At 38.8% G+C, this 21,837-nt stretch overlaps 1 long non-coding RNA gene across 1 annotated transcript; it reads right to left on the bottom strand.

The window, feature by feature from the left end:
* Positions 1 to 1,031: 1,031 nt before the first annotated feature.
* Positions 1,032 to 19,951, bottom strand: LOC116527151. The gene is made up of 2 exons (XR_004258410.1): positions 19,454 to 19,951; positions 1,032 to 1,546 (listed from the first exon to the last, which is right to left on the bottom strand). It is a non-coding gene; the product is annotated as an uncharacterized LOC116527151 (long non-coding RNA).
* Between the last annotated feature and the right edge of the window lie 1,886 nt (positions 19,952 to 21,837).

Genomic DNA, 21,837 nt, shown 5'->3' with positions numbered 1-21,837 from the left:
TGGCTCACTGCAACCTTTGCCTCTAAGGTTCAAGTGATTCTCCCACCTCAGCAACCCATGTAGCTAAGATTACAGGCGCACATCACCACGCTGGCTAATTTTTGTATTTTTAGTAGACACGGGGGTTTCACCATGTTGGCAAGGCTGGTCTGGAACTCCTGACCTCAAGCAATCTGCCTGCTTTGGCCTCCCAAAGTGCTGGCATTACAGGCATGAACCACGGCACCCAGCCAGCACCTTATCTTAATAAGTGGTAAGATCAGAGTAGCAGCCAGGGTGGCGTGGCGCCATGCTCGTCCTGCAGAGAAAAACCGAGGTCCAAGAATCTGCTGTGTGGCCCCTGCCTGTGACCAGGCTCAAACTCCTAAGTGCATTCTACCCCTGCCAAATGAAGTAGGGTCTGTTTGCCACCAGTTAGTCTCCAGTATTAGAAGTAAGGGCACACTTAATTTCTACTTTCTTCCTTTTCTTCATCCTCTTCTTCTTTTTTTTTCCAATTCGCTGTGGATAATGGCTTCCAGCTTCATCCATGTTCCTGCAAAGGACATGAACTCATTCTTTTTTACTGCTGCATAGTATTTCATGGTGTATCCATCCTCTTCTAATAGCAATATCGATAATAAAAATACAACAAACTGCTTTATCTTGATTATGAGATAAACTGTAATGATTTCAAGACTAAAACACTTTTGCAGCAGATCGGCAATGGCCAGAACAGTTTGGTTAAATTTTATTCATTTTTAAAAAATCATAATATATAAATACATTGGGAAAACTGACGTTTGTTCTCCCAGGGAGAATGATCAAGGCAGAATTTTGAGAAGTTCTCTGTGCATCTAGGGGAGGAGGAGAGAACGGGAAACAGACAGAATTGTCATGAAACAATTTCTTTTTGCTTTGTCCAAGAAAGCCAGAAGAATTTGCCAAAAGATAATCTTCCTAAAGGACTAACTCACTGGCTCTCCTCCCCGACGCTCTGCCTTTTCTCCTGTTCATAGTACAGCCTATTGCTCTCTGGTGCTTATAGTTTTGAGTAATTTCCATGAATGGGGTTGAAGAACTCAGTGAATCATACCATTCTCTCCATTCTCTACTCTGGGTTCTGAAATTAAGAACACACACAGGAATCAAACGGGATATATTGGTGAGCTTTTCCTCTGTGCTTGGGCCTGCGGGCTGAGTGGGCTTCTTACTGTTACTTCCTAGGCTGAGCAAACTCGCTGGATCCCAGGCAGGGCGTGGAATGACTGCAGGCTCATCCCATAGGGCGGGGCTACTCGGATGTGCATTCTGCATGGACGATTCAGGCAAAGAAGGTGGATTCATGCCCTGGCTCTCCTCCCCCACACTCTGCCTTTTCTTCTGTTCATAGTACAGTCTATTGCTCTCTGGTGCTTATAGTTGTGAGTTATTTCATGCAGCTCGAAGGGCAGCAGTAGCCAAGGCAGAGATGTGCTGCTGATAAGCATGACTTTTACTGAATTTCCAAGACAGAGCCAAGGAGATGTGCTGCTGACAAGCATAACTTTTACTGAATTTACCAGTTCTGAAGAGGAACGTGGAACAATACTTTAGACTGTCACTGCATGTGACATATTTGCAAATAGCACCAAACATAGAGAAGGGCTAGTGAGAAGTGGAAAGAAAGCAGCAACTCTTTCCTACCAATCCTTGGAAAGGTGGGAGTCTTGGTAGACTTTTTATTTTTTTTTGAGACAGTCTCGCTCTATCACCCAGGCTGGAGGGCACTGGCACGACCTTGGTTCACTGCAAGCTCTACCTCCTGGGCTCAAACAATCCTCCTACCTCCACCTCCCAAGAAGCTGGGACTACAGGCACATGACACCACGCCAGTCTGGTCTCAAACTCCTGAGCTCAAGCAATCTTCATGTTTAATGGTCCCAACAAATCAACCAACTTGAAATAAAACGAATGTCAACAAAATGGAAATAAGTAAGTGAATCATGGTACATCCACACCGTGCATTATTTTGTGGCCATTAAAACAATCTTTCTTGGGAAGTTTTAATAACATGAGAAAAGCTCATGTTATGATTTTAGTGTGATGAAAAGAGGGTCCCTTTACAATCTCATACTGTGAGAGTTGCTTTCTGTGCCTTTATCGCCTCCAAGTCCCAGACATTTTGACTACGTCACATTTTGACTATGTAAAAATGATTTAAAAAGAATAGAAGGAAATATGAAAATAAGTTCACATGGCTACCTCTCGATGGTGACGATAAGTAATTTTTGGTTAGTTTATGTTTACTCTCTGCTTAGCAAAATTTCTGAAACATCTGCATTAATGGCGAAATAAAATTTTCAGTTTCTAGACAGGTTTGGTTAACATATGTTTAAAAACAAAGCGGGCCAGACATGGAGGCTCACACTTATAATCCCAGCACTTTGGGAGTCCGGGGCAAGAGGACTGCTTGAGGTCAGGAGTTCAAAACCAGCCTGGGCAACATGGTAAGAACCCCCATCTCTACAAAACATAAAAAAATTAGCCGGGTATGGTGACACACGCCTGTGGTCCCAGCGACTTGGGAGGCTGACGCAGAAGTATCACTCGAACCGAGTAGGTTACGGCTGCAGTGAGTCATGTTAGTGCCACTGTATGACAGCCTGGAAAACAGAGATCGAGTCTGTTGGAAAAAACCTATTAAAAGTAAGTAAATAAAACCAAAGTGTTTCCACAGCTAATTCTTTTCACAAACTTGATGGTGATTTGGGAGTTCATAATTAGGCCAATTATTTCTGATCATTGACATTAAAATGCTGAGCTGACCTAAGATGTTCATGAAATTTATTCAAACAAACCAGCCCAATTTTAAATTTAATTGGAGGGTATAAAAACACTTCATTAAAACTGATAATGAGATTTTAAAAATTGACAGCTTTTTCTTTACAGTTCCTGTTGTTTAGGGGAAATTAAAGTTACTTGGGAACACTGTTTACTTAACAGGTAATCAAAGTAATGCAGATTAAAAAACAATGATTGCCTTTGTTTGCTTATCAACTTGTCATAGATTTAAAATAAAGATATTCCTTTATTGGTGGGGCCTCAGCAAATGGACCCTTTCATCCCATGACCTCAGGCATAAAAGTTAGGTCAACTTTTTGGGAAAGCAACTTGGCAATACAAATCAATAGTTACAAAATGGAATCCTAAGTATATGAAAAATTAATATAGCAAAGTCTTAAAAGACACCTACCAAAATGCTAGTAGAAACCATCTCTGAGAGGTAGGATTTAAGATATTTCAATATTCTTTTTAATTAAAAAATATTTTCATAGCAAAAAACTGGAGTCAACCCAAGTGCACAACGACAGGAGAATGGATGAATTATCCACACAGTGGAATATCACAAAGTAGTCAAAACGAACTACTATAATGACAGGTAACAGTACGGTTACATTTTAGTAATATATTAAGTGGAAAACTAAGTTTAAAAAGATTGTGTTCACTATGAATTTGTTTTTCACATTGAACATTAAAAAACAGAAGTAGATATGTGTGTGTCAGAATTCTCTAGAGAAACAGAACTAATAAAATGTGTGTATATAAAATCATAATATAAAATGATTTATATTTTATATAAACATGTATTTATTATAAGGAATTAGCTCACATGGAGGCTGGCAAGTCCAAAATCTGCAGGGTGGGAGACCCAGGAGAGCCATTGCTGTAGTTCAAGTCCAATGGCAGGCTGCTGTAAAGCCAGGAAGAGCTCAGGCTGTGGATGAAGTACAAAGGCTGTCTGCTGGAGAATTCCCTGTAGCTCAGAGGAGGCCCATCTTTTTGTTCTATTCAGGCCTTCAACCAACTGGATAAGGGTCACCCACATTACGGAGGCAATCTGCTTTACTCAGAGTCTATAAATTTAAACATTAATCTCATCCAAAAACACCTCCACAGAAGAACCTAGAAGAACATTTGATCAAATATCTGGGTACCCTGTGGCCCAGCTAAGTTGACACATACAATTAACCATCACAATGTGTGCGTATACATATATGTACGGATGTATAAATATGCATGTGTGTGTGCTTGTGTGTGTATACACATATACATAAAGGCAAAAAATACAAAGAAAAACAAAGTAATGATAGTTTGTAAATTCAGAATGATAGTCATCTCAGCTGAGAGGAGGCAGAAAGATGAGATGGGAGAGGACCACGTAGGTCACAGTTGGGGTCCTGGTTCTTACTTTGGGTGGTGTGTTCCCAAGTGATTATTATACTATTAAAAATAATAAAATAAATATAAGCAGGCCATGCTAGACCAATGATGAGCATGTCTGTCAGGAAGCAAGGATTAATCAAGCCCATTCTATGCAACTGAAGTCACTGATTTTTTCCTTTATATTTTTTCTACATTTCCTAAAATTTCTACAGGGAGCAGGTATTTCTTGTAGTCAGAAGACATACTAATATGTTGTTCTTTTAAAAATCCTGTGCTGGGCCGGGCGAGGTGGTTCATGCCTGTAATCCTAGCACTTTGGGAGGCCGAGGTGGGTGGATCATGAGGTCAAGAGACTGAGACCATCCTGACTAACATGGTGAAACCCCGTCTCTACTAAAAATACAAAAATTAGCTGGGTGTGGTGGTGGGCACCTGTAATCCTAGCTACTCAGCTCAGAAGGCTAAGGCAGGAGAATCACTTGAACCTGGGAGGCGGAGGTTGCAGTGAGCTGAGATTGCGCCACAGCACTACAGCCTCGGTGACAGGGTGAGACTCCGTCTCAAAAACAAACGATAATAACAAAAAACTTCTTTTTCTATACGAAGTTAGCCTTGGTACATGCCATTGGATTTAATGTAATTTAATTAAACAAATACATTTTGAAGGCTTACTAGGATAAATCTTTGAGGACAAATAACACGACATCCCTGTTCTTAAATAGTCTGGGGGACTGGTGATGTGGATTTAGATTTCCCTCTACGCCCACCTAAGCCCCTATCTCATTGGTGATTGGCAGGATTCTTGCTTAAACAAGTCTAAAGAGTTTAGAATACTATAAACAGGATCACTAAGTTCTCCAGGTTTTACTTTGTCTTTTATAGGTGCAAAATCTTTCTCTTTCTTTTATCCCCTATTTTTCTTGTGATGGTGTAAAACACTCGAACAGCTAAGATCAGGTATTACTTGTCTCTTCGCTAGGTTTCTAACTGGAATTCCCCTCGTGTGATCCTCTATAAGATAGAACAGTTAACAGCCTGGCTTCATGTTTTGATGAATAATCATTAGATAAGAGACATTTCTCTGAAATGGAAAATATCATTTATACTTTCTACTGGAATTGGCTGGCAGTTTCCACAGCTGCTCAAATTCTTGCTGATTACTCTTGAATAGAGCCTTTTGTTTTGCCGGCTCTCCTTATGTAAACCGTCTTTATTTTCATTGGAGAGTCTATTATAAGTACAATTACCTGTTAATATTAGAATAATTTCTTATTCCAGCTGGCAGAGAACTAACTGATGATTCTCTTCTTTTTGGCTTCTACATGCTAATAAAGTGTACACAGCCTGACCTAGAATTGTGGACTTTTTGTTTGGAAAACTGTAAAGCATTTAATGTCTCTAGTGACTCATGAGAATTCTTCATGCTTCTCAAAACACCATTTTCATGACAGGAATCTCCTGTCATTTCCTAAATTAAAGCATGGATTTTCTTCTTAAACCAATAAACTTACTTATTTCGTTGAATCATTTAATTACAAAACCTAATGTTGCTTCTGTTTTGTTGTTGAATGATTCAATATTTAAACTCTTTCTCTGTGAAATAAAAAAGCTATTTTGATTTACTAAAACAAATGGTAGTTTGTGAATTAAAAGAAAGCAGATTAAAAAACACAAGCAAAAACCACAAAATTGTAGTTTTGGCAATTTACACGGCCATCCCTCCAAACAGGGTTTCTTAAATTTTTCACTTTCCAAACAATATCAAGTTATCTTAAATGAGACAATTAAAAGCTAAGACAATAGCTTTGATTCTGTCAAAATGTATTGGAAATTCTCTCTCTCTCTCTCTCTCTCTCTCTCTCTCTCTCCACCTTCCCTCCCTTCCTCCCTCTCCCTTCCTCCTTCTCCCTTCCTCCCTCTCCCTTTCTTTCCTTCCTTCTTTCTCCCTTCTGTCTCCTTCCTTTCTCTCTCTCTCTCTCTGTCTTTCTTTTTGACGATGTTTTGCTCTTATTACCCAGGCTGGAGTGCAATGGCAACTTCCACCTCCCAGGTTCAAGAGATTCTCCTGCCTCAGCCTCCCAAGTAGCTGGGATTACAGGCACCTGCTAACACGCCAAGCTAATTTTTGTATTTTTATGGGAGACGGGGTTTCACCATGTTGGCCAGGCTGCTCTTGAACTCCTGACTTCAGGTGATCTGCCTGCCCCGGTCTCCCAAAGTGCTGGGATTACAGGCATGAGCCACTGTGCCCAGCCTCTTTACTCTTTATTGGCTTTTAAGGAGAAAGGACCTAAGGACTACTTGGGTTTACTAGTGGGTTTTTGTAGTACTGATGGAACATGGGCACAGAGGATTGGAAGATGTCTAGAGAATTCTGAATTTAGATGCATAAGAAAGTGCATAGAGACCAGGTGCGGTGGCTCATGGCAGTAATTCCAGCACTTTGGGAAGCCAAGGCGGGCAAATCACTTAAGGTTAGGAGTTCAAGACCACTCTGGCCAACGGGGTGAAAGCCTGTCTCTACTAAAAATACAAAAAAATTAGCTGGGCATGGTGGTATGTGCCTGTAATCCCAGCACTTTGGGAGGTTGAGGCAGGCAGATCACCTTCGGAAGCTGAGGCATGAGAATCACTTGAGCCAAGATCGTGCCACTGCACTCCAGCCTGAGAGACAAAGCAAGACTCCATCTTGGAAAAAAAAAAAAAGAAAAAAGAAAGAAAGTGCATAGATACTCAGCAGAAATTCTAAGATATTCATAAAAATATCTTAAAAAAAGAATTTCAAGGGGCTTTTCATTTTGTATTTTGAGGGAAGAAGGAAAAGATAAGGAGAAATGGTAAGCAGGTGCCATGAGAAGTGGGACTTTAGGGTGAGAAATGAATTAAGAGAATTTTGAGTGGTATAATGTAATTTCTCCTTTGCTGCCTCCTACTGGGATGGTTAGTAAACACTCATCTTTTCTAATCCCTTTGGAGTTATATACGTTCCTTTTCCTTTCTTTTCCTTTTTCTTTTTGAGATAGAGTCTTGCTCTGTTGCCTAGGCTGGAGTGCAGTGGCACAATCTTGGCTCACTGCAACCTCCACCTCCCAGGTTCAAGCGATTCTCCTGCCTCAGCCTTCCGAGTAGCTGGGACTACAGGAGAGCACCACCATGCCCAGCTAATTTTTATATTTTTAGTAGAGATGGGATTTCACCATATTGGTCAGACTGGTCTTGAACTCTTGACCTCGCAATCTGCCCACCCTGGCTTCTCAAAGTGCTGGGATTACAGGCTTCGGCCACCGCACCCGGCCTAAATGTTCCTTTTCTTTGGCCACTCTGCTAAGACCAGCACCAAGGTGGCCTGGTTTAATCAGGTTCAATTTAAGATTTCTCATCCTATTAGTTCGGTAGAATTGTGAAAACAAAATGCGGCAGACTGGGTGACTTAAACAACAGAAATTGATTTTCTCACATTTCTGGAGGCTGGAGGTCCAAGATCAAGGTGCCTACAGGGTTAGGCTCCTTTGAGGCTCCTCTCTCCAGCGTGTCAAATAACCACCTTCTTTCTGCCTCTTCACAAGGTTACACATGCACCCCTGGCATCTCTTTGAGTCCTTATCTCCTTTTCTTATAAGGACACCAGTCAGATTACACTAGGGCTTAGCCTAACAGCCTCATTTTAACTCCATTACCTCTTTCAAGGCCCTATACTCAACTATAGTCATGTTTTGAGGTACTGGGGATTAGGGCTCCAACATATGAATTGTGAGGGAACATAATTCAGTCTATAATATGGTCCTCAGGCCAGTGCGGTGGCTCACGCCTGTAATCCTAGCACTTTGGAAGACCAAGGCAGGTGGATCACATGAGGTCAGGAGTTTGAGACCAGCCTGGCCAACATGGTGAAACCCCATCTCTACTAAAAATATGAAAATTAGCCGGGCATGGTGGTGAACACCTGTAATCCAAGCTACCTGGGAGGCTGAGGCAGGAGAATTATTTGAACCTGGGAGGTGGGGGTAGCAGTGAGCTAAGATCGCACCATTGCCCTCCAGCTTGGGTGACAAAGCAAGGCTTCGTCCCCATCGCCAAAAAAAGGAAACATATCGTTTAGAGAAATCTAGGGCATTTACTAACCAATTCAGGAGCATGGATTATTAGAGTTAGAAGAAATCTTGAAGAACATCTAATCCATTCTTACTGTATCGCTAAGAAGTATAAAGCAGTAAAAAGTCATGAATTGCCCAGGTTTAGCTACCCTGGGCATATTCTTCATAATTCAGCTCTGTCATTGTTACTTTCTATAATTCCATTTCTGACCAACTTGCTTAGTTTTTCTTTGATTTTTTAAATCAAAATTTGAATATGTTTGCTTTTGTGTAGGTTTTTCACAACCTGCAGAATTTTCAATAAAGTCTTCAGGAATTTCTAGACAATCTAAGGTATGCACTAAGAAACTTCACTGAACTTGCCATTTGGGGATCAGATAGGAAAAAATGCCCCTTAGTGTCTATATTACTTATTTAGATAGAATGCTTATCTCTTGATGTTTATTTCTGTGGAGTAGGGGGGAATTTTAATTCTCCAGGAGGAAAAAGTATAGGAGAAACTACTGTCTGCCCTTTTATCTGAGGGAGGAAGTGACTTACTGAGTCAGTGAGACCGGAAAAGGAACTGACTGTGAATAACTGAACGATTTCCCTCTTCCTCTGGCTTACTTGCCCAAAACTGTATTGGTTTCTGCCTCGGCTTCCATGAGGCAAGCACACACAGTTTACCTTCTAAATTGTGGAATTGTTTCCGTCTTTCCTCACTCTTATGGTCGAATATGTGTTAGGCAGCTCTTTGGAGAAACAGTGCCTGCTCTGCAGATGAAAAATGTTTCGTGGAAAGTTGTCGAAGGATCTAGACTTCAGGTAGAACGTTAGAAAGCTGTTTTTAACCTTTTTCCCATTTAGAAAAAAAGTGCAGCTCACTGCCAGCACTCATTTGATTTTTTTTTTTTTTTTTAATGCGGGGTCTCACTGTATTGCCCAAGCTGGAGTGCAGTGGCAAAGCCTTGGCTCGCTGCAACCTCCGTCTCTTGGGTTCAAGTGATTCTCCTGTCTCAGCCTACTGAGTAGCTGGGACTACAGGTGCCCATCACCATGCCTGGCTAATTTTGTGTTTTTAGTAGAGATGAGGTTTCACCATATTGGCCAGGCTGGTCTCAAACTCCTCACCTCAAGTGATCTGTCTGCCTCGGCCTCCCAACGTGCTGGGATTTCAGGCATGAGCCACTGTGCCTGGCCTTATTTGATTTTATATAAACACATTCCTTGAGGTTGAAGCCAATCTGACCGATTTTCAATGTGAAAATAAAATATAAAAACTGCTCTTGAAGTTATTTCTAAACAGAACTAACATTAAAATGGTCTGAATCATCAGAATTGTCTATTTTAGAAAAATCGGATTCATCAAATGAATCTGTGACCAACAACTGTTGTAGAACAATTTTACCATCGTGCATAGGAACGCCACGTTTTCTAGGATTTGACATTTTCAGTGATCGAGAATTACTATGTTTCGTAAATGGACATACCACTACTAAAACCAGGATGCTATAAATAGAATGATGTCCTTTGTTTCCAAGGTTGATATACTAGAGCTATGTGAAAATAGTAATAAAAGCATGACATTTCACGGCAGAATTATCTCAGGGTAAACGCTGCAGCTGCAGGAGCTGCCAGAGAGTATTTTCAGGGCAAATGGAAAATAGGTTAATCTGAGATTAGATATTTTTCTCAAATTCAGCCTAATCAGAAATGAAGTTATTATTACTTTTTCCTGTTCGTTTTATTTTTATTTTTTTTCCTCTCCACAGACAGTTTTGTTTAAAACATACTTTCTCTGGAATTTTTACAGATTTTTAGCTTTCTTTATGTTCTCTCAGAGAAAAAGAACATATTTCAGGGCATCTGTAAGATCTATGAGTACAGTGGAATAGAACCTTATTGTGCAGAAATTATGCTTATTCGAGGGAAGAATATCTTCTTAAATTCTGGATTTCTCCCAGAATTCTATTCTGAAACATTTTGCTTTATTTCAGTGAAATTATAGTATTTTGGATAACTTGTGAATCTTGATATACTGGCAGGAATTTATCTTACTGAAGTAAAGGACTATGTTAATCAAAGCAGCTGAAAATAAGTAACAATAACAATGAATTTTCAAAGCAAGATTTGTAATACCCAGAGGTCATAGTTCAAATGAGACCAAAACATGTCCAAATTGGATTTTCAAATACATATTTATAAGTGTGTTGGTAGTAAATGTTTTGGAATTTAATAATCAGTTGAAGGAGAGCATACATTGTATTTGCTTCTAGTCCTGGGAAATTTTCTGGGACTAAGTTAAAACATCAGTTTTAACAGTCTGAGCCAGCTAACATTATTGAAGTTACTATAAGAAACTCGATTTCTCTAGTTACATTCTCATTTCCCCTGAACTCGTATGTGGGAAGAAATGTTTGATTCAATATACTCAAAGTCAGAACAATTTAAAAGGAAGCAAAATAAATTTCTATGTTTCTACTGAAAAAAGACATCAGGCTCAAGAGGCATTATAAACCCCTACTGGGGGGTAAACACAAAGGAAACCATATCTAGGCAAAACATAAAACTGCTAAAGAAAATAGAAAGCCAATAAGTAAGCCCTAAAAACAGCCAGAGGATAATAAGACATATGACCCTCAAAGAAGCAGCAATAAGACTGACAGCTGACCTCACAACAGAAACAATGAAAGCCATAATTCAACGCAATGTTATTTTCCTAGTGATGAAAAAAAAAAACAAAACTGGAAACCTAGAATTCTCTAGCTAGTAAAAATATCCATTAAAATTATTATAAAATAGAAATTTATTTTATAATTTATTATAAAATAAATATATTTTTAGAGAGAATGTATTACCAGCATATATGTACTAAAAGAAAAAAGACTAATAAAATGAATCAATCTCTGGCAAGACAGGTCAAAGGAAAAATGGAAGAAACAAAGACAGAAAAAGAGATAAGGAGAAGGTACAACCAGGATCAAGAATAAAAAGTGTACGTCACCACAGATCTTATGAATATTAAAAAATATGTTGACAGAACCTTATGAATAGCTTTTTAGCAATAAATTGGAAAAGTATGTAAATACCCTGAAAATCCTAGCTTACCTAAACTGACAGAATAAGTAGTAGAAAAACAAAATAGCATTATGTTTGTCAATTACTCGGAATCTATCATTTAAAACCTTCCCACATGGTTTTACTAGTAAACTATTCCAAACATTTAGCAATACTAATCTTATATAGACTCTACCAGAGGACAAAAAAGGGAATATTTTTCAAGTTTTTAAAGTAGTCTGGTATAGCGTTGATACAAAATCTGACAAGGACATTAGAAGAAAAGACAATTGCAGGCCAACATATTCATGAACACAGAAGCAAAAATCCAAAACAAAATTATAGCAAATTTAGTCCATTTCTATAAAGAAGAATAATAAATCTTGACCAAGTGTGGTTTATTCCTAGAATGCAAAATTAGCTTAAAATTTTAAAATCAACCTATGTAATTCACTATATTAACTAACAAAGAAAGAAAACATGATTATCTTAATACATACAGAAAAATCATTTGATGAAATTTCTGGTTAAAGTAAATCTCAGTAAAATAGGAGTCGAATGGGACTTTCTTAATCTGGTAACAGGCATCTACAAAAAAGCCCTACAGATAATATTAGACTTAGTGATGAAATCATGACTGCTTTCTCCCTGTAGGGGATTTCTCCACTAACATTTCTATCCACCATTGTACTGGAGGTCATAGCCAATGCAATGTTATGTATAAGGTATAAAACAAGAAATCAAAAGTATGAAGATCATAAAGAGAGAGCTAAATTGTCATTTTCACATATTGCATGGTTATATATATAAAGCAATCTAAAAGAATATCACTGAGCACTCTTCATGCTATTCATCAAAGAGCATGAATAATGAGCTCTTTGATGAATACAGCAATTCATAAAAAATTCATTTGCTATACAAATTATTAGACATAATATGTGAATTCAACCTTCTTTTTTTTTTTTTTTTTTTTGAGGTAGTATTTCATTGTTGCCCAGGATTTCATTGTTGCCCAGGCTGGAGTGTAGTGGTGACATGGTTTGGCTGTGTCCTCACCCAAATATCATCTTGAATTGTAGCTCCCATAATTCCCACCTGTGGTGAGAGGGAACTGGTGGGAGATAACTAAATAATGAAGGTGGTTTCCCCATACTGTTCTCATTGAAGTAAATAAGTCTCATGAGATTTCATGGTTTTATAAGAGGAACCCCCTTTTGTTTGGTTCTCATTCTCTCTTGCCTGCCACCACGTAAGACATGCCCTTCACCTTCCGCCATGATTGTGAGGCCTCTCCAGCCATGTGGGACTGTGAGTCCATTAAATGTCTTTTTCTATAAATTACTCAGCCTCAGGTATGTCTTTATCAGCAGTGTGAAAATGGACTAATACAAGTGGTGTGATCATAGCTCATTGCAGCCTTGACTTCCCAGAGTTCAAGCGATCCTCCCACATCAGCCTCGGGAGTAGCTGGGACTACAGGCACCCACTGCCAAGCCCAGCTAAATTTTTTGTATTTTTGTAGAGACAGGGTTCCACCGTGCTGCTCAGCTGGTTGTGAACTCCTGGGCCCAAGCAATCCTCCCACCTCAGCCTCCCAAAGTGTTAGGATTACAGGCCTGAGCCACAGCATCTGACCCTAACAATTATTTAACATGTGAATTTAACATGTTATTTACAACTCATAACTAATGAGTGACTTATTTATTAAATATAGAAAGAACTCCTACAAATCGATAACAAAAATATGCATATATACATATAACCTGATAGAAAAAATGAGCTTGAGTAGGCACCTCAAAAAAGAACACGTTTACTTGGTCGGTGAAAATATCAGTATGTGTTCATCTCATTATTAACCAGGTAAAGAAATATAAAACCACAGTGTGGTTCGTCTATATATCTACCAGAATGGTCAAAATTAATTTGACCAATTTGATATCATTTATCAAATGTTGGCAAAGAAATAAAGCAACTGTATCCTTGTATGCTGTTGGTGGGGATGGCAATTTCAACAATCCCTCTGGCAAACCTTCAGTATCCTCTAAAGTTGAACATGTGCAGTCCTGTGACTAGGTGACCATGACCTGGTTTTTCCTGAATGGTTTTGGCTTATGCATACTTTCTTGAAATTCTGTTCGGTTAAGTATTTGTCCTGGACTTCTTCATTTTTAAATAAAATTTTGTCATCAATGGTTACATTAAAATAATCCAGGAAATGTTTGGTGGACTTTGATTTTATTCGTCTAACTTTTGCCATGATCTCGTGTAGTAGTATGGAATACACATGCAGTTTACATAGAGTTGATACTTAACACAATGTTTCCTCTTAAAGGCAATCAGAGATAGCATGCTTTCCTTTCCCTATTCTCTACTGATAACACATAACTAAAATTTCTCTTTGAAATGAATAGCATGAAGCATGCTCACTGACAAAAAAAAAAAAAATTCTAGCGCCACATAAGTGTAGGATAATAATAATGGTGCAGGGTTTCTTCTTCCAGTCTTGAATTATACTGAAAGAAGTTCTTGAAATGCTGCCCCTGCTGGCCATTTGATATAACAACAGCCAACTGTGACAGCCCTTACTCGTTAGCCTGCAAGAAGCTGGAAGTCATTAAACTGCCCGTTGGGCTAGACAGCAGGCAAGCTGAGAAACTAGAGGTTAGATGTACTTGAAATATGAGCAGCAAGTGGAGGCTGAGCCGTCCTGTTAAAGAATAAATGAATAGTAGAAATGATTTTGCTACAGTGACTTTGTTATGTGTTATACAGTGTAAATCTACAACTGTTCATTTGTTTATAGCATTATTTGGTAATACTTTTTTATTTCACAATAAATTCTCTTGGGCGCAATAAGGTCAAATGAGTGGAAATGCATATTTAATAAAAAATTAAGTACTATGTTTCAGTTTCTGAAGGAAGTTGATGACGAATATATTACAGTGGGTCCTGAAATAAGGTCATTCTGTTCAATATCCTTGTGACATTGATGAGGAAAAAAATGGACTCCCAGCTGGGGCTATTGTCGGTGTAGAGTTTGCATGTTATCCCCATGTTTGTGTGGGTTTTCTCTAGATACTCTGATTTCCTCCCACATCCCAAAGACATGCACATTGGGTTCGTTGGTTTGTCTATACAGTCCCAGTCTGAGTGAGTGTGGGTATGTGTTTGAGTGTGGCCTGAGACAGAATGTCATCTTGTCCAGCAATAGTTCCCACCATGCATCCTGAGCTGCTGGGATAAACTCCTACCACCTGTGACCCTAACCTGGAATACTTGAGTAAATAATTATCCTGCTTGCTTTTTATTAATCTTTCTTAAATGTATGTATAGGTCACATTTATTTCAATGTTCAATATTAGTATGTTGGGGTCTTTATTTAGAAGTTTGGTGATATTTTTTGTTTGTTTGTTCGTTTTTGCTATGGAGTCTCACTCTCTCTCCCAGGCTGGAGCGCAGTGGTGCGATCTTGGCTCACTGCAACCTCCGCCTCCTGAGTTCAAGTAATTCTCCTGCCTCAGCCTCCCAAAGAACTGGGATTACAGGCATGCGCCACCAGGCCCATCTAATTTTTTTGTATTTTTAGTAGTGACGGGGTTTCACCATATTAGCCAGGCTGGTCTCAAACTCCTGACCTTGTGATCCACCTGCCTTGGCCTCCCAAAGTGCTGAGATTACAGGTGTGAGCCACTGTGCCTGGCCTTTTTTTTTTTTTTTTTTTTTTTTTTTTTTGAGATGGAGTCTTGTGATGATGTTTTGTAACCAGGAATATGCCATAGGAACTTAATTCTTGTTCATTTCAATTAGCCTATGGTCAAACCGATTTCATTCTATGTCATTTTGCTTAAAGTTGCTGTGTCCAAGAACTTATTGATAATGTTAAGTGAAAATTTATTGTATTTTCACAAAACATTTGTTGACTTCAACTATCCATCCTGGGGCATCACTGATCACACAAAAGCCTGAACAAACAAATGGTCTGAAGAACTATTCTACATATTCAAATACTGAAATGGTAGCTATCTTAGGAAGGATACAAGAATTCACAAAGGGGAGTTTACACGGCACTCACGAAGCAAGACTTTGCACGACGATCAAATGACCACTGCAGATTAGTTCCACTCCTTTTGCCCTGGCTGGAGTGCAGTGGCACTATCATGGCTCACTGCAGCCTCAACCTCCCCAACCTTCTTGAGCTCAGGTGATCCTCCCATCTCAGCCTCCCTTGTAGTTGGGACTACAGGCATGTGCCACCATACCCGACTAATTAGAGATAGGGTCTCACTGTGTTGTCCAGGCTGGTCTCAAAATCCTGGTCTCAAGTGATCAGCCCACTTTAGCCTCCCAAAACGCTTAGATTACAGGCGTGAGCCACCATGCCTGGCTTTTACTCATTTTTAAATTTCAAATGTTCTTGTGCAAACACAAAAAGGGAAGTGATAGCTGTCAGTGAGATAGATTCATTAGCGGAACAGAAACTTTGCAAACAGTTAAATGATGTTTGTTTTATAGCAATGTCATCAATATCTCAAATAGAGAATGATTTTATTAATGGCTAAATTTTATCTCTAATCCACAGAATCAAAGTAAAGCTTTTAAAATTCATTCTATCAAAAGGAAATGATATGATATGATGATTAATGCTACTATAAATTCCTTTAAAACATTCAGCATCAAGATAATATTTTCATAGTGGTAACAGATATGAATTTTGATGGGGCATTACATTGCGGGGAAAACAATATTCTTATTAAGAAACCTACAAGGTAAAAAGGTAGCTGGAATTTTTCGTAGTGCACACATGATTTGATAATGTGTCAAAAATGTACTATTCTATTGTGCATAAAAGGAAACTACTGAGAGAGTGAAAAGACAACCAACAGAATGGGAGAAAATATTCAATTCAGCATATTTTTGAATTGGGTTATTTTGTTGTTGTTGTTCTTGAGTTGTAGGAGTTACTGGACTTGGACAGGCATTTCCTCAAAGAAGACATCCGCATGACCATTAAGCACATGAAACATCAGTTGTTATCAGGGAAATGTAAGTAACAGTCACAACGAGGTGCCATTTACCACTCATTAGTATGGCTATTATTTTTTAAATGGAAAAGAGTAAGTGTTGGCAAGGATGTGGAGAGATTGAAATTCTCATATACTGCTAGTGGGACGGTAAAATGGTGCAGCCACTGTGAAAACCAGCATGTGGGTTTGTAAAAAGTTAAACAAATAATTACCCTATGATCCAGCCATTCTACTTCTAGGTATATACACCCAAAAATTGAAAGCAGGAACTTAAAACAAATACTTCTATACAGATGTACATAGTTGCATATTTACAGATGCCAAAACATGGAAACCATACAATGTCCATCGACAGATGAACTGATAAACACAATGTGGTCTTTCCATATGATGGAATATTATTGTCTTCAAAAGGAATGAAACTCAGATAAATACTACAACATGGATGAATCTTGAAAACATTATGTTAAGTGAAAAAGCTAGATATAAAAAAACCCAAATCTTCTATGACCATGCCATCTACAACAGGCAAATTTATCACAAATAGAATAGAGGTTACCAGGCACTGGTTAGAAGGGGAAATAGAGAGTTAGTGTTTAATGGGTACAGAATTTCTGTTAGGGAGGGTGACAAGTTCTGGAAGTAGATAGTGGTGATGGTGAACACCACCATGAATGTACTTAACCCTACTGAATTGGTATGGTTAAAATGGTAAATTTTTGGCATGTATATTTTACAACAATAAAGAAGTGCTTTTCTACCAATCTATATGGAAGATAAACGTCAAAATTTTATAGACATACACATGATCTTTCTCTATTTGCTGTCAATTATGTTCAAGTTTTAGAAATGTTTGTGCATTTGAATAATTACATCGTTGATAAACCTAACTGTCCTGCAATACTATTAGACATTTTGGAAGAGAATCTCTGAATTTTTTTGACTTCTGTTCAGAAGCTGTTGGAAATCTTAATAGAAAGATTCAAAAATTGATCACCAAAACCTTTTAAAAGCATAGCAAATTGTGATTATTGAAAATCAGGCTCATTGCTCATCCCTGTAGCCCCAGCTACTTGGAAGGCTGAGGTGGGATGATGGCTTAAGACCAGGAGTTTGAGTCCAGCCTGGGCAACATAGAGAACCTGCTATTACAAAACGAAAAAAAAATCAAGCTTATACCTGGAAAGGCACTGAAATTCATTCCCGTAAAAGCAGTGGGAGGGAGGAGAATTGAACAAATTCAACGATGAGAATGCAAATGTTGAATAGGATTTAATTTTGAAATTCTAAAATATTATTTTGGACATAATGACATGTTTGATGAAATTTTTAATTTTAATTGGATATGTTTATATTCTATATCAGAAGTAAATGGAATTGGCCAGGCATGGTGGCTTATGCCCGTAATCCCAGCACTGTGGGAGGCCAAGGTGGGTGGATCGCTTGAGTCAGGGAGTTTGAGATCTGCCTGAGCAATGTGGTGAAATCCCATCTCTGCTAAATATACAAAAATTAGTCAGGCATGGTGGCACATGCCTGTGGTTCCAACTACTCAGGAGGCTGACTGAGGGGGGAAGAGCCTTGAGCCCGGGAGGTAGGGGGTGCAGTAAGCTGAGATCATGACTGCAAACTCCAGCCTGGGTGACAGAGTAAGACACTGTCAAAAAAAAAAAAAAAAAAAAAAAAAAAAAAAAAAAAGGAGAGAGAGAAAGAAAGAAATGAAATTGAGAGAAGGCCTATAATTTTGCTGCAAATATATATGGCAAAATAATCAAAAGAATTACAAATAGAGACAACTTATTTTCTAAATTTTGCTTATAAAAGTATTTATTGAGGAAAAGTATTCTGATAGAGACAGAAGACAGAATCTGTGGGAAATACTGGGCATAAATATTTGTACATTTCAATATGACAAAGACTAAAATTGAGATTGTCCATCATTTCATAGACTTTGTTCCGAGTTTACAAGGTACTGAAGCACCCACAGAGAGAGCATTTTCTGAATTAGAAATACAGTCCCAAAACCTAAAATGCAATAAAATAAATAAATGGAAAAAAAAATACATTCTATGGAAAAGAGTCAATTGAAGGTGTCAACAACCAAATTAGTAAGCATAAGATGCAACTCTGATAAAATTTTGCTAGCAATTTTACAAAAAATATTAATAAGACCATATTAAAATATATATATTCTTCAGAAAAAAATACTAGATTTGGCTAAAACTAATTTATGTATGTGAATGTGTATTACGAAGAGTCGCAGAGGTTGCAGGTGAGCTGAGATCAGGCCACTGCACTCCAGCCCAGGCAGCAGAGAGAGACTCCGTCTCAAAACAAACAAAACAACAACAACAACAACAAAACCCTGGGCACTGTGGCTCATGCCTATAATCCCAGCACGTTGGGAGGCTGAGGCAGGCAGATGACGAGGTCAGGAGTTTGAGACCAGCCTGATCCACATGGAGAAACCCCGTCTCTACCAAAAATACAGAATTAGCCAGCCGTGGTGGCGCGTGCCCGTAATCCCAGCTACTTGGGGTCGGGGTGGGGGGGGGGGGGGGTGGGGGGGGGGGGGGCGGGGCGGCAGATGTTGCAAATAGCCGAAATTGCGCCATTGCACTCCAGTCTGGCAACAGAGTGAGAAAAAGTCATTCGGGTTTTTTTTCAAAAAAAATCAGATTTTCAATATAAATAGTTTTTTAAATTTTGTTTAATCTACACGTATTTAGGCTCTTTCAGTACTCTAAAAGGAATTTTAATTTTGAAAACCAATTTTGAATCAACATCTTTATATAGGTCTACCAGTGTATTAAATCAATATGATGGTCAAAAAATAAGTATTAATTACTTTATAAATCACCCTTTACTTTCAAGAGTGTCTCATTTTGGCTGACTTAAATATATACTCACTTTATCCATGACCCAGCAATTCTATTTCCATGACCCAGCAATTCCATTTTAGCTGGGTATAGGCCCAGATAAAATGACCATAAGCAAGCAACAGAAGGCGTGCCTAAGGATGTTTATAGCAGGTTACTTCTAATAACTCTAAACTGGAAACAAGCAAATAATCATCAAAAGACACAATGGGTGAGGAGATTATGGTCTCACCTGTGGCTGCACATCAGAATCAGCTGGCAGGCTTTCAGACCGCATTTCCAAGGCTTCGTGCCTCAGCTTTGGAGACACACTGCTAACTCTCTCCTTCGGAAGTTACCAGAACCCTGGAGCCCGCGCCTCCGCCTCGTCAGTATCCTCTTCATCAAGACCGCGCGGAGTGGAGCCGCACACAGACTTGCCCTGTAAAGCCGAGCGATCACACCGTTTCTGCGGTGTCTCTTCTCTTCGCTGGTCCTTTTCGGATCCTGCTACTAGCGGTGCAGTTTTGCGATGAGACACACCGGCCAGGCCAGAGTCCACCTCAGCTCCTTGACGGGGGCACTAAGCTTGTATTATTCTGAAGTCCTTATTCATTAGGAAGGATTAGGGCAGACTTGCAAGGAAGAACTTAAATTTTCCTCAAATGTGTGCAATCAATTCTCTTCACAACTTTGAATCCGGCTGGCTCCTTCCCTTCCGGATATTACTACCAACATCAGCAGCACCGCGTCCTTTAGCACCCTCCCGGAACAGAGAGGGAGGGTATTTTCCTTCCTGTTTAGGCCCAGCAAGGGAGGGGCTGCTGGGAGTTTTTGTTTGTTTAAACAAACTACTAAACTTCTGTCGACTGCTACACTACTATAATTTTACTCACAGAAAGATACTTTTAAAATATCCTTGGTCCTTCAACAGAGACCTTAAGAGACCTTGAGAAGGTCTGGTGCTGCTCTCCCAGTCTTCATTTACCAAGGAAAATTTTTGTTTATATAATTCGAATTATGTAATTCGAAAACATCGTAGCGATGATTAGGTTGGTGCAAAAGTAATTGCGGTTTTTGCCATTAAAAGAGTGACAAAACCCACGATGACCTCTGCACCAACCATATGTTTTGGAAAAAATAACGTTTGGAACTGCAAAGTGATTTGCCATTTCAGTACCTACTCCACCGTTAATCTGAGCACTTGCAAAGGTATTCTGGAGCCAATCAGTGCCATGGTCGGTGACGCCATGAGGAAATGGACACCTGTGGGAGTAGTGACGCCATGTTGAAATTGACAACGGTTAGGATATTCACACCACAGAAACAGGCAAATGCTACAAACTCGGTTCCCGCTCCCCGAAAGCGCTTGCTAAGCATCTGCACCATTTTGAAGTAAAAATATTTTGAGAGTGCCTCTGTGAGTATAATAGTGTGGCAGTTTGTAAAAGTTTAGTAGTTTGTTAAAAACCTCTCATGAATTGAAATATGGCTTACACATTATTGCTATGTTACACGTTCCACCTTAATATTTTAATTAGTTTTAAGGAATAAAATAAATAAGTCAATTATAAAAGTTCTTCTGAGGCTTATATTGTACTTACGTTTTATACTTCAGCCTACTTTTCCCAGACTAGGACTTTTCCAAGTTTTTGTGTAGAATTAGTTAAGTTTCAGTAGATGGCGCTGCTACATTGCGTTTTTAGTAATTTCAGACACTGCTTTCTGGGATACTAATAGGAAACTTTTTAACAGATCCAGAACAGGAGTGGGGAGGGAAAGCCAGTCTCTTAACTAGTTCTAGGCTCGTTACAACTAGGACTCTAAGTCTCATTTTTTTCAAACTCTAACATTCTGCACCTGGAGTGTAGAGATATATTGTGAAAGTGTCCGTGGATGGGCATTTACCTTTGATATCTGTCATCTGAGCATCTGAAGGTGCTCTGCCAATATATTCTCTCCAGGTCTTGTAGTTTAGATGAGTAGATGAACCCTCCCACAAATCCTCCACTGCTCTTTTTACACACGAAGTAATAAAGCCCAGAGAGGTCCTGTTTTCTGAAAATTAAATTTTTACACCTGGAAAGCTGCCTTTCGATGAACAACAACAATAATTAATGTTATAAGAAAGATAAACTCTTTTTGATGAGTGAGCATGTGACAAGCTGACTGGCTGCTGTCTCTTTCTTGCTATTCCTTGGTCCATCACCGAAGCTGGCTAGTAGTTGTCATCTTGCTCATTTTTTTCCTCTTATTTTGTTTTGTTATAAAATATTTCAGGAATACAAAATAGGGTAGAAAAAAACATAACAAATATATATGCAGTTACCACAGAAAGAAAAAATGTCACATCTATTGTAACACCCTGTGGATTCATTTCAAGTGCATTTCATGGTCCTTCCTCCCTAGTAGAGTTTACTTTTTTTCCATTTGTATCTTTGTTATCTATCATACTTAATTTGACTTTTCTGCAACTTACTTTTCTTCATTCAACATTATGTTTTGGGAAATTATCCATGTTAATTCTTATTTTATTCATGTTTATATTTGCACAGTATTCCACTGAGTGTTTCATACTTCATTTAAGCCGTTCTTTCATTGACACATTGCATCCAATTTTCCATTATTACATACAAC

The sequence above is a fragment of the Sapajus apella genome, unplaced genomic scaffold (genome assembly GCF_009761245.1).
Source record: "Sapajus apella isolate SASKATOON/1434 unplaced genomic scaffold, GSC_monkey_1.0 scaffold53, whole genome shotgun sequence".
In the NCBI taxonomy this organism is placed as follows: Eukaryota; Metazoa; Chordata; class Mammalia; order Primates; family Cebidae; genus Sapajus; species Sapajus apella.
Note: the sequence above shows the minus strand (reverse complement) of the source record. Positions and strands in the feature narration are given on the sequence as shown.